Source organism: Oncorhynchus clarkii, chromosome 18, assembly GCF_045791955.1.
Source record: "Oncorhynchus clarkii lewisi isolate Uvic-CL-2024 chromosome 18, UVic_Ocla_1.0, whole genome shotgun sequence".
In the NCBI taxonomy this organism is placed as follows: domain Eukaryota; kingdom Metazoa; phylum Chordata; class Actinopteri; order Salmoniformes; family Salmonidae; genus Oncorhynchus; species Oncorhynchus clarkii.
Window position 1 is genome coordinate 58,292,326 of NC_092164.1, and position 12,013 is coordinate 58,304,338.

At 44.3% G+C, this 12,013-nt stretch overlaps 1 pseudogene; it reads right to left on the bottom strand.

The window, feature by feature from the left end:
- Nucleotides 1-10,253: 10,253 nt before the first annotated feature.
- Nucleotides 10,254-12,013, bottom strand: part of LOC139373789 (probable acyl-CoA dehydrogenase 6) — a 37,366-nt pseudogene continuing 35,606 nt past the window's right edge.

A 12,013-nucleotide genomic window follows, 5' to 3' on the forward strand; every position in this document is an offset into this window, starting at 1 on the left:
TTTCCTGAATCGGGTCCCAAATATACCTATCTATCTCCCTGTCCTTAGATGAGGTGACGGAATGCTAGTGTTGGAAAGGAGGCGAACAGTGACACAATTCTTACAATCCAATAGAACACTCATGGACCAGAAATGGAGGAAGCATTAAGAAGGATTTAGAGGGAAAGAAAATGTTCCCATAGTTGTATGTAAATTGTTACTTTGAAGTTTCCACTCCTCGCTTTTGTCAACAACAAAAAAAGACGCATTTCAGAAAAGACGGTTCCTAAATTTAATCACGTAAAAAAATGTATCCCTGTTTTTTGTCACTTTGTCATGAGATAAAACCACCAGCAAATGCCGTGAAAATGTTCCTTCTGTAATAGACTTAGTGATTTATTTTCTATTACAAAAAAACCTCTTGAGTTCGAACTCAGAGGAGTGCTCGAGCTGTGCGATGAGTTTCTAGTCAGGCCACTGTATTAGTGGCAGAACAATGGGTTAGGCAATTTACTGGTAATTCTGTTTTATTTAAATTACTTTTATATAGAGAACCATGGATCCCATGTGCTAATCAGTCCATTTCATGAGTTATCAGACCCTTTACCTCATATGCTGCATAAGCCTGTTGTTCTAAGGCAATATTCAGTCACCATAATATTGGTTGGAAGTCTATAGAATTTTACACTTTTACATTTGAGTAATTTAGCAGATGCTCTTATTAGTGCGTTCATCTTAAGATAGCTAGGTGGGACAACAACATTTCACAATGGTATCAAGTACATTTATCCTCAAAGTACTTAACAGCAGTCAGTGCTAGTAAGAAAAGTATTTTTTCATAAAAGCAATTGCATGTAGTATACCAAATAATCATGTATTCGTTTAATAATACAATTGAAAGTGCTGGAAGCTCAAAGATGACACAGAGCAGTAACCAAAGTTTGAGGAGAACTTGGAGTAACAGAATTTTTAGGCGCCTCCTGGTGGCAGCATTACACCCCTTACAGCTGCCCTCGGGAAAAAGAAATAGGATGGACATTCCAAATGGAACCCTATTCCGTATATAGTGCACAACTTTTGGCTAGGAAAAACTCCCTAGAAAGGCCAAAACCTAGGAAGAAACCTAGAGAGGAACCAGGCTATGAGGGGTGGCCAGTCCTCTTCTGGCTGTCCCGGGTGGAGATTATAACAGAACATGGCCAAGATGTTCAAATGTTCATAGATGACCAGCAGGGTCAAATAATAATAATCACAGTGGTTGTCGAGGGTGCAACAGGTCAGCACCTCAGGAGTAAATGTCAGTTGGCTTTTCATAGCTGATCATTCAGAGTATCTCTACCGCTCCTGCTGTCTCTAGAGAGTTGAAAACAGCAGGTCTGGGACAGGCAGCACGTCCGGTAAACAGGTCAGGGTTCCATAGCCGCAGGCAGAACAGTTGAAACTGGAGCTGCAGCACGGCCAGGTGGACTGGGGATATAGCAAGGAGTCATCAGGCCAGGTAGTCCTGAGGCATGGTCCTAGGGCTCAGGTCCTCCTCCGAGAGAGAGAGAGAGAGAGAAAGAAAGAAAGAATTAGAGAGAGCATACTTAAATTCACACAGGACACCGGATAAGACAGGAGAAATACTCCAGATATAACAAACTGACCCTAGCCCCCCGATTTAATAGACTTCAGGCCAGAGGTATTCAACTCTTAACCTACGAGGTCCAGAGCCTGCTGTGTTTCTGTTCTATCTGACAATTAATTGCACCCACATGGTGTCCCAGGTGTAAATCAGTCCTGATTAAAGGGGATCAATGAAAAAATGCAGTGGAACTGGCTTGGAGGTTCAGAGTTGATTTTGAGGGCTTTATGCTATAGGCCTGCCTACCTCTGGAGGGGAGAGGATGGAGTAGGGACAGGAAGGTCATGTTGATGTTAGGCTGTTTATGTCTGTGTGTATGTATCTTGTTTATTTATAAAAAATATAAAACAATAAAAAGTGGAAAGCTGCATCACAGGATAACCACCCAGGCTCCATGTAGACTGTGTTTCTAGTATCCATAATAAACCGAGTGGGCGTGTGGGATTTACCAGTCTATTCCTTCTAACCCCTCTATCTGTGGGTGGATCCGGTAATCCGTCTGTAAGGACCTTTCTTCAGCATGACCTCACAGCTTGGCAGCAGGACCTGGAGCATAAACAGCCACTGGGTGGGGATCCAAGGCAACGTTTTACAGACTTCCACCCACATTTACTTCTGGGTTGAGTAAGCAGCAGCACCCCTCCCACTGGGCACAGATCAACATCTAGGTTTGATTTACATTTGGTTCAGTTTTCAACTAATGTGAATTCAATGTGAAATCAACAAAACAATTCACTATGTTATTGGATTTAGGTCTAAAGTTAGGTGAGTAAAAAAGACTAAATGCTCTTATGTTGATGACGCCCACATTGAGTCAACGTTATCACATTGCATTTGCGTTGAAATGACATGTAAATATTGATTCAACCAGTTTTTGCCCAGTGGACTCTTCTTCCTTTCATCCCTTCATCATGCGTAGGGCGGCGCACAACTGGCCCAGCCTCATCCGGGTTAGGGTTTGGCAGTCATTGTAAATAAGAAATTGTTCTTAACTGACTTGTCTAGTTAAATAAAGGTTAAATAAAAAATGCCACCCTATTTCCTACTGTATATAGTGCACTACAGAGCCATTTGGGCCCTTGTCAAACTAGAGCACTACAAAGGAGATTGGTGGCCATTTGGGACGCAGGCTAAACCTAACATCTTGTGACTGAGTGCTCTGGCTGTTTCCGTACCAATACATGGCATCACACTTTCCCCAGAGTCCATCATCCAGTGTTGGATTGAAATGAGTGGAGTCTCTCTCTCACCCTTGAGTTGAACTCTCTGGTCTGGTCCATGGCTGGGCTGGCCTGGCTGACCCTCCCTGCCTATCTGTCTCACCTCTTCCGTCTGTCACTTGACCATGTTAGGGAAACACAGATCCACTGTACTGTATAACTCTGCAGTAGGCTTTGTGAAAGCCTACTGGTCTAAGCCTGTCTGCCTCTAAAGCATGGCATACACTGCCCTCCACATAGTCTCTACGGTAGTGACAGATCAATAATTGGTCTGGAAACTAGACCACCACTACATAACTGAGGGTTTAGCTTTCACATTCGAAGAGCTTGGTATCTTAAGAGCCTAGTGCATAAAATAGTTCATGTGATTTGAATGTTCAAAGGATATAATCAAAAAATTTTATAATTTCATCTGAATGCCTATGAAAAAAGTGAAACTCCCCTAAATTACATGGTCTGCATTCACTGAACACTGAGTTTGATGATTAATCTTTTATTTCAAATAATATGTGCTTATTTAGAGACTTTTGTATTATGATTGGCAGAAGCATATTACTTTAGTCTGTAGGTAGAATATTCATTCTCCCTCTATAGATACAGTCAAGCTGCACACGTGCCTGAGCATTTTCCAAAACATTCACAAAGTGAAATAATACTTCCATCTCAGCTCGTACCGTCTTCTGTGCACTCCACATGGCAGCTTCCAAAGGTTAATGACTTTATATCAGAAAGGAAGTTCAGCCATTCTCAGCAGACAGACTTGGCAGGTAAACACACGGGAACTATTGGATTAGTGCATCTTAATAACGTGATATTCCATACTGACTTTGTGGAAGGAGGCCGCTGTATAGCGCTCCACATCCTGAGAGCTGAACTTAGAACCCCCTCAATAAGCAAGGTGTATGCAGGTGAGAGGTGTGGAACCATCCTTCTGTGATTACCTCTGTAAATCAAACACAAGGTTATTCTGCCTCTGTAGCCAAGCTCAGAGGAATGGTCACAAAATGCTGGCCTGACATCATGGAAGAGTGCCTCCAGCCTATGGGCATATACAGATGTAGGATCTTAATTTGATCACCCTACTGCAAGAGAACATTCCATTTCTGTAGTTGAGTTGTAGTGGGTCCACAGCAAATAGAAGGCAGCCCACAGTATTGCCTCTCCAAAATGTGAGATTCATTGTGTACACACGATAAGTCAGACAACATGTAGACTATAAAGGTCTTCTCCACCTGATGGGATGGAATTATTTTGATCTACAGAGTTCTTTGAAAAGGTTCTTGGAAGAAAGTTTAATTTCTTATATGACAGTGACATGCGATGTACGACACAGTACTTACCCGGCTGTGAGTAGACCTGTGACTTTGTGCCATTTCAGAATCAAATACCTGTACATTCAACACAATCAACCGTTATTTGTCATTACAAACGCAAAATTGCACCGATTTAACTATTCACATCAACCACATCAAAAGTTGTTTGAGTTGGGGAACTCTCCAGATATTGCCATAAGGATCCTCTCTGTGGGGATGTGATACCCATGACATTATCTACCGCCTGCCGTCATTACGTGCCTCTATTTTCACCTCTAGAGCCTGAAATGTAGCATCGCCTCATGAAACAGGTGTCTGACTGGCTCCCTTTCCTCTCTACCTGGCTCAAACAATGGAAATGATGGGCTTAAGCTGGCTGAAGATCTCTTCCCTGCTTGTGAAGGGCACTGGCCTCTCAGTGGCACTCTCATATCTTTTAGAACATGGAAACCAGTGGGCGGGTTTGGCTTTCTAAGAGGATGCTGTCTGATGAGGGGTCTAGTGAGGACAGCTTTGCTCTGTGTTTCACGCTGGGTCTAACTTTATCCAGGTGTGATTGCCCTTTTAAAAACACCAACTCACCCTGGACTCTAATAGCCAGATGAACTATATCTCCCTGGACTCTAATAGTCAGATGAACTATATCTCCCTGGACTCTAATAGCCAGATGAACTATATCTCCCTGCTATCTAATGGCCAAACAAACTAAATCTCCCTGGACTCTAATAGTCAGATGAACTATATCTCCCTGTTCTCTAATTGGGGTAGCAGGTAGAATAGTGGTTATAGCATTGGATTACTAACCGAAAGGTTGCAAGATCAAATCCCCAAGCTGACAAGGTAAAAATCTGTCATTCTGCCCCTGAACAAGGCAGTTAACCCACTGTTCCTAGGCCGTCATTGAAAATAAGAATTTGTTCTTAACTGACTTGCCTTGTTAAATAAAGGTTAAATAAATAAATAATAATAGTCAGACAAACCATATCTCCCTGGTCTCTAATGGCCAGACAAACCATATCTCCCTGGTCTCTACTGGCCAGACAAACTATATCTCCCTGGTCTTTAATAGCCAGACAAACTATATCTCACTGGTCTTTAATGGCCAGACAAACTATATCTCACTGGTCTCTAATGGTGAGACAAACCATATCTCCCTGGTCTCTAATGGCCAGACAAACCATATCTCCCTGGTCTTTAATGGCCAGACAAACTATATCTCCCTGGTCTTTAATGGCCAGACAAACCATATCTCACTGGTCTTTAATGGCCAGACAAACCATATCTCACTGGTCTTTAATGGCCAGACAAACTATATCTCACTGGTCTCTAATGACCAGACAAACCATATCTCCCTGGTCTCTAATGGTGAGACAAACCATATCTCCCTGGTCTCTAATGGCCAGACAAACCATATCTGACTGGTCTCTAGTAGTCAGATGAACTATATCTCACTGGTCTATGATAGTCGGATGAACTATATCTCCCTGGTCTCTGATAGTTAGATGAACTAAATCTCCCTGGTCTCTGATAGTCGGATGAACTATATCTCCCTGGTCTCTAATAGTCAGATGAACTATATCTCCCTGGTCTCTGATAGTCAGATGAACTATATCTCACTGGTCTATGATAGTCGGATGAACTATATCTCCCTGGTCTCTAATAGTCAGATGAACTAGTCTTGTCTTATCTTGATTATTGTCGTGTGGTAGAGTGCTGCGGGGAACAGAGCGGCACGTCTTGCTCTTCGTTGTAATCAGAGGGCTGATATAAATCCTATGCATTCCAGTCTCTTGGCTAAGAGTTGAGGAGAGACTGACTGCATCACTTCTTCTTTTTATAAGAAACATTCATGTGTTGTAAATTGCAAATTGTTTGCATTGTTAACTTACACACAGCTCTGACCAACAAACTTACCTCACCAGACATGCCCCCACAGGTCTTTTCGCAGTCCCCAAATCCAGAACAAAGTCAAGAAAGAGTACAGTATTATATAGAGCCATTATTGCATGGAACTCCCTTCCATTTCATATCGCTCAAATGAACAGTAAACCCGAGAAGCCGGTGAGAAAGCACCCTAGAAGTATGGAATAGCCGCGGGAAGAAGGGGTGCTGAAGGTGATGCAGCACCCCCTGAAAAATCAGAATTACTGTAAAGGCTTCTAGGAGTAGTGGGTGGAGGAGTCAGGCGCAGAGAGCAGGGTAGTTCAAAACGTGGATCTTTATTCCAAGAACAGAGTAACGGTCACGCCACACATAAGGGCGCATAAATACCCAGTCCAACAACCAGGACGAAACTGTCCGGAAAAACGGAATCCACAATAATTCACACACCATGAACAGAAAAACAAGCCCGCACAAAAGCCGGCGGGCCTACCGGGTTTAAATAGCCCCAAACAAAACCCAAACAAGAAACAAGAAACTAATCAGACAAAACTAACTGAAACAGAAAAGGGGATCGGTGGCAACTAATAGGCCGGCGACGACAACCGCCAAGCGCCGCCCGAACAGGAAGAGGCACCATCTTTGGCGGGATTCGTGACAGTACCCCCCCCCCCCCCACTCTTCTTCTGCCGTCCACCGGCCTGCTTTGAGAGTGTCCTGGACTGCCCTCCAGGTCTCCCTAGAGCTCTGCACCCACTCCTCCACCGCAGGAGCTTCGGTCTGACTCTGATGCCACGGAGCAAGAACCGGCTGGTAGCCCAGCACGCATTGGAATGGCGACATGTTCGTGGAGGAGTGACGGAGTGAGTTCTGGGCCAACTCCACCCATGGGACGTACCTCGCCCAATCTCCTGGCCGGTCCTGGCAATATGACCGCAGAAACGTACCCACTTCTTGGTTCACTCTCTCCACCTGCCCATTACTCTCGGGGTGATAACCAGAGGTCAGGCTGACCGAGACCCCCAGACGTTCCATAAACTCCCTCCAAACTCGGGATGTGAACTGGGGACCTCGATCAGATACGATGTCCTCCGGCACCCCGTAGAGCAGGAAGACGTGGGTAAATAGAGCCTCCGCAGTCTGTAGGGCCGTAGGGAGACCAGGCAATGGGAGGAGACAGCAGGACTTAGAGAACCGATCCACAATGACCAGAATGGTAGTGTTCCCCTGAGACGGGGAAAGATCAGTAATAAAGTCCACCGACAGATGAGACCAGGACCGTTGTGGAACCGGGAGGGGCTGTAGTTTCCCTCTAGGCAGGTGCCTAGGAGCCTTACTCTGAGCGCACACTGAACAGGAGGAGACATAGAGCCTCACGTCCTTGGCTAAGGTGGGCCACCAGTATTTCCCCCTAAGACCCCGCACTGTCCTCGCAAGCCCCGGATGACCTGAAGAGGGCAGTGTGTGAGCCCACCGAATCAATTCACGGACACCAAGTAGGACACCGGTAGGACACTGTGAAGGCGCAGGTTCCAACCGCAACGCCTGCTTGATGTCCGCGTCCACCTCCCATACCACCGGTGCCACCAGCCTAGAAGCTGGAAGGATGGGAGTAGGATCGATGGACCGGTCCTCAGTGTCATAGAGACAGGGCAGTGCTTCGCCTTAGTGTTGAGGGAACCTGGTCTATAAGAGATCGTGAATCTGAATCTGGTAAAGAACATGGCCCACCTAGCTTGACGAGGATTCAGTCTCCCCACCCCAATACTCCAGATTGGGGTGGTCACTCCAGATGAGGAAAGGGTGCTTAGCCCCCTCAAGCCAGTGTCTCCGCACCTTCAGGGCTTTTACCATAGCTAACAACTCCCGGTCCCCCACATCATAGTTCCACTCCGCCGGCTTCTTCGAAAATAAATCACAGTGGCGGAGCTTGGCAGCTTGGCATGGCTCCAACCCCAGCCTCGGACGCATCCACCTCCACTATGAACGCTAACGAGGGGTCCGGATGCGCCAACACGGGCGCGTCAGTAAACAGCGCCTTCAACCGGTTGAACGCTCTGCTCGCCTCCGCCGACCACCGTAAACGCACCGGCTCCCCCTTCAGCAGTGAGGTAATAGGAGCTGTCACTTGGCCAAAACCCAGGATAAACCTCTGGTAGTAATTGGCAAACCCTAAAAACCGCTGCACCTCCTTTACCGTGGTCGGAGTCGGCCAATTACGCACGGCGTTAACGCGGTCACACTCCATCACCACCCCCGAGGTGGAAATGCAATAACCCAGGAAGGAAACGGCTCGTTTGGAGAACACACATTTCTCAGCCTTGACGTGGGTCATGCTGCAGCAGTCGCCCAAGTACCTTGCGCACCAGGGAGACATGCGCGGCGCATGTGGCGGAATAGATCAGGATGTCATCAATATACACCACCACACCCTGCCCGTGCAGATCCCTGAGAATCTCATCTACAAAGGATTGATAGACGTCTCCATTCCGAATACGCACCAGATTATACGCGCTCCTGAGGTCCAGTTTTGTGAAAAATGTGTTCCATGGAATGATTCCACCGCTGTAGGGATGAGAGGTAGCGGATAACTAAACCCCACTGTGATCGAATTGAGACCTCGATAATTAATGCATGGATGCAGTCCTCCCTCCTTTTTTTTCACAATAAAGAAACTCGAGGAGACGGGTGACATGGAGGGCCGAATGTACTCCTGCCTCAGAGATTCCGTGACATATGTCTCCATAGCCAACGTTTCCTCCTGTGACAATGGGTACACGTGACTCCTGGGAAGTGCAGCATCCCCTGGAGGTTTATCACGCAATCCCCCCATCGATGGGGTGGTAATTTGGTCGCCTTTTTTTTTACATAAAGCGATAGCCAAATTGGCATATTCTGAGGGAATGCGCACAGTGGAAACCTGGTCTGGACTCTCCACCGACGTGGCACCGATGGAAACTCCTATACACCTACCTGAACACTACTCTGACCACCCCTGAAGAGCCCTGTGTCTCCAGGAAATGAGGGGATTGTGAATAGCCAGCCAGGGAATCCCCAACACCACTGGAAACGCAGGTGAATCGATAAGAAAGAAACTGAACCGCTCCCTATGATCCCCCTGCGTTACCATGTCCAGCGGAACCATGGCCTCCCTGACCAGCCCTGACCCTAACGGTTTTTTTTCAGGAAATGTAAAAAATTGTTTGACAACGCTGTTTCTCAATCATTTATATTTTCCAGTGATGAAGACATGGCTGTTTCATGTTATGCAGAATATAACTTTTAGCACTGTTAGCGCTTGAATGTTTTGGCACTCAGGTCCAAAGTCACTTTCTGAGCACTTCTACAATGGACAAATATGTATGGAAAGGTTTGTTTGATTCATATAAGTTGATGTACAGGATGAGTGATCTATTGCATCAACAAATCTGGCAAGGCTAAGCAGTAACATGTGTTACACAGGCAGCCCAATTCTGATCTTTTTCCCCCCAATCACATTTTTCAGAGCTGATTAGTGAAAAAAGATTGGAATTGGGTTCACTGTCAGAGGTTGCTTGATCCAATGTGAGACTGATTTAACATTTGATCAATAGTGTCCAACAATTGAGTTCCACTATAAACAAACATCTTGTTTTTGTTTTGAGGAATAAATTAGGGTGTGTGCTCACTTCAAACATTTCCTGTCCCATCTACAGAGACTGTTCATCTCCACTGCACACTGTTCTCCCGTTAACTGATGTAAAATGTTTTATATGTAAATAAACATGGATGTTTTGGATTTGACGCTCCAGAGAGTTTGATTCTTTTCTCAACAATTGTTTTTCAGGAAGTCACAAAAGATTTAGGTATATAGCGCTTCATTTATTTTACACCACAGTACATACTATTCATTGTATTCCTAAGACTATCTACAGAAACTTGATCTTAGACATTGATTACAAATCCCCTCCACAATACACAAACAAATTCACAACTACTGTAGGACCGCAGTTTTCAATTGTCATAAAGAAATTAATGGAACGAAATCTTAGGCATGTTTCCCCAGAAAGAAACATGGAGGCACTATTTGAAAAACATTCCTGACTGGCCCTGTAGTACAGTACATGCATTCTCATAAGGTAAGTGCAACACAGCGGTTAAATTGATTAACAAATTAAAATCTTAAACTGCAATTCTGATGTGTTCATTAAATACCAGAAAATGGTTCTGTTCCTTCTGGAACTCCCCTTCATGGATTGAATAGGTGTAAGCAATATGGCATAAACTAAGAGGTATCACTTCCACCTATCCAGTCATTATAGAGAAGCATAGGAATGGGAACAATGTTCTGGATTGAGGTGCAGCACAAGGGAAAGCCATACTGGCACTGTGACATCACTTCTTGGGTAGGGTGTCCATGTACTTGCAGATGATCGACAGCATGACCTCATCAGCGCCTCCTCCAATGGACAGTAACCTGGCGTCTCTTAAGTATTTAAACAAGACAAAAAAGAAAATCGACAAATGAACACAGCTCATTCAATGACAGCTATTACCTCGGCCGCATTCTTAAAAACCATGAAACCCACATGAATTTTGTGCGACAATAGGGACTCGTTTCTGATTAGATGCTTGAATTAGGTTTTAATTTCTTGAGCAAAATTACCAATCTGAATATCCAGAATGTTTGTGGAATTAACTAGTATCGAAAGTCAACTCTTTGCAGTGAAAAAACAGCACCGTTGCATAACTGTATTGACTCAACTGGCTATGAACTTACCGTACATGAATATCCTCCTTAAACTATCCATCTGCATATACATAGTATTTGTATATAGCAAGGTTCTGTGGATGTGATGAAACAGAGACCTTTTAACTGACCCATACAGTGGCATTAAGACCTGCCCTTTGACCCCCAGATGCCAGATCATAATATGTCTCAAATAGCACCCTATTCCCTATATAGTTTACTACTTTTAACCAGGGCCCATCAGGCTCTGGCCAAAGTAGTGGACTAATAAGGAGCCATTTGGGATGCAGACCATCTAATGTCTTCATTTGCCACGCCACTGGGTGTCACTGTAATTAGACTACAGTAGTATCAACCGTGGTTGATTAGTGTACTACAACTGTAAGAATGGCATCATCTGATCAGTGAAAGGACAACATATATACCAGTGGGTTAAATAAACTCCTTTTGAGTTTGCTAAAACTTTATTTGCACATCTCCTTATAATACACTAAACAAAACTATAAACGCAACATGTAAAGTGTTGGTCCGGTGTATCATGAGCTGAAATAAAAGATCCCAGAAATGTTCCATACGCACAAAAAGCTTATTTCTTTCAAATGTTGTGCACAAATTTGTTTACATCCCTGTTAGTGAGCATTTCTCCTTTGCAAAGATAATCTGTCCACCTGACAGGTGTGCCATATCAAGAAGCTGATTAAACAGCATGATCATTAAACAGTTGCACCTTGTGCTGGGAACAATAAAAGGCCACTAAACTGTGCAGTTTTGTCACAACACAATGCCACAGATGTCTCACGTTTTGAGGGAGCATGCAATTGGCATGCTGACTGTAGGAATGTCCACCAGAGTTGTTGCCATATCATTTAATGTTAATTTCTCTGCCATAAGCCGCCTTCAATGTCATTTTAGAGAATTTGGCAGTACGTTCAACAGGCCTCACAAATGCAGACCACGTGTATGGTGTTGTGTGGATGAGCGGTTTGCTGATGTCAACATTGTAAACAGAATGTTGCATGTTGCGTTTACATTTTTGTTAAGTATATTTTATACATTAATAAATATATGAATGAATGATAAAATATACATAGCAAACTAAATATTTAGTAATGTTTATGACAAGTTTATAAGCAGAACTTGTAATCTTCACAATGTGTCGCAGAGTTTATTCAGTGCTTTAACGAAGGAGCGTGCTCCAAAACATATCTGCAATAAACATAATTGAAAGGAACTAAGCTGCTGACCTGAACCTCCTTTTAGGAGTTTC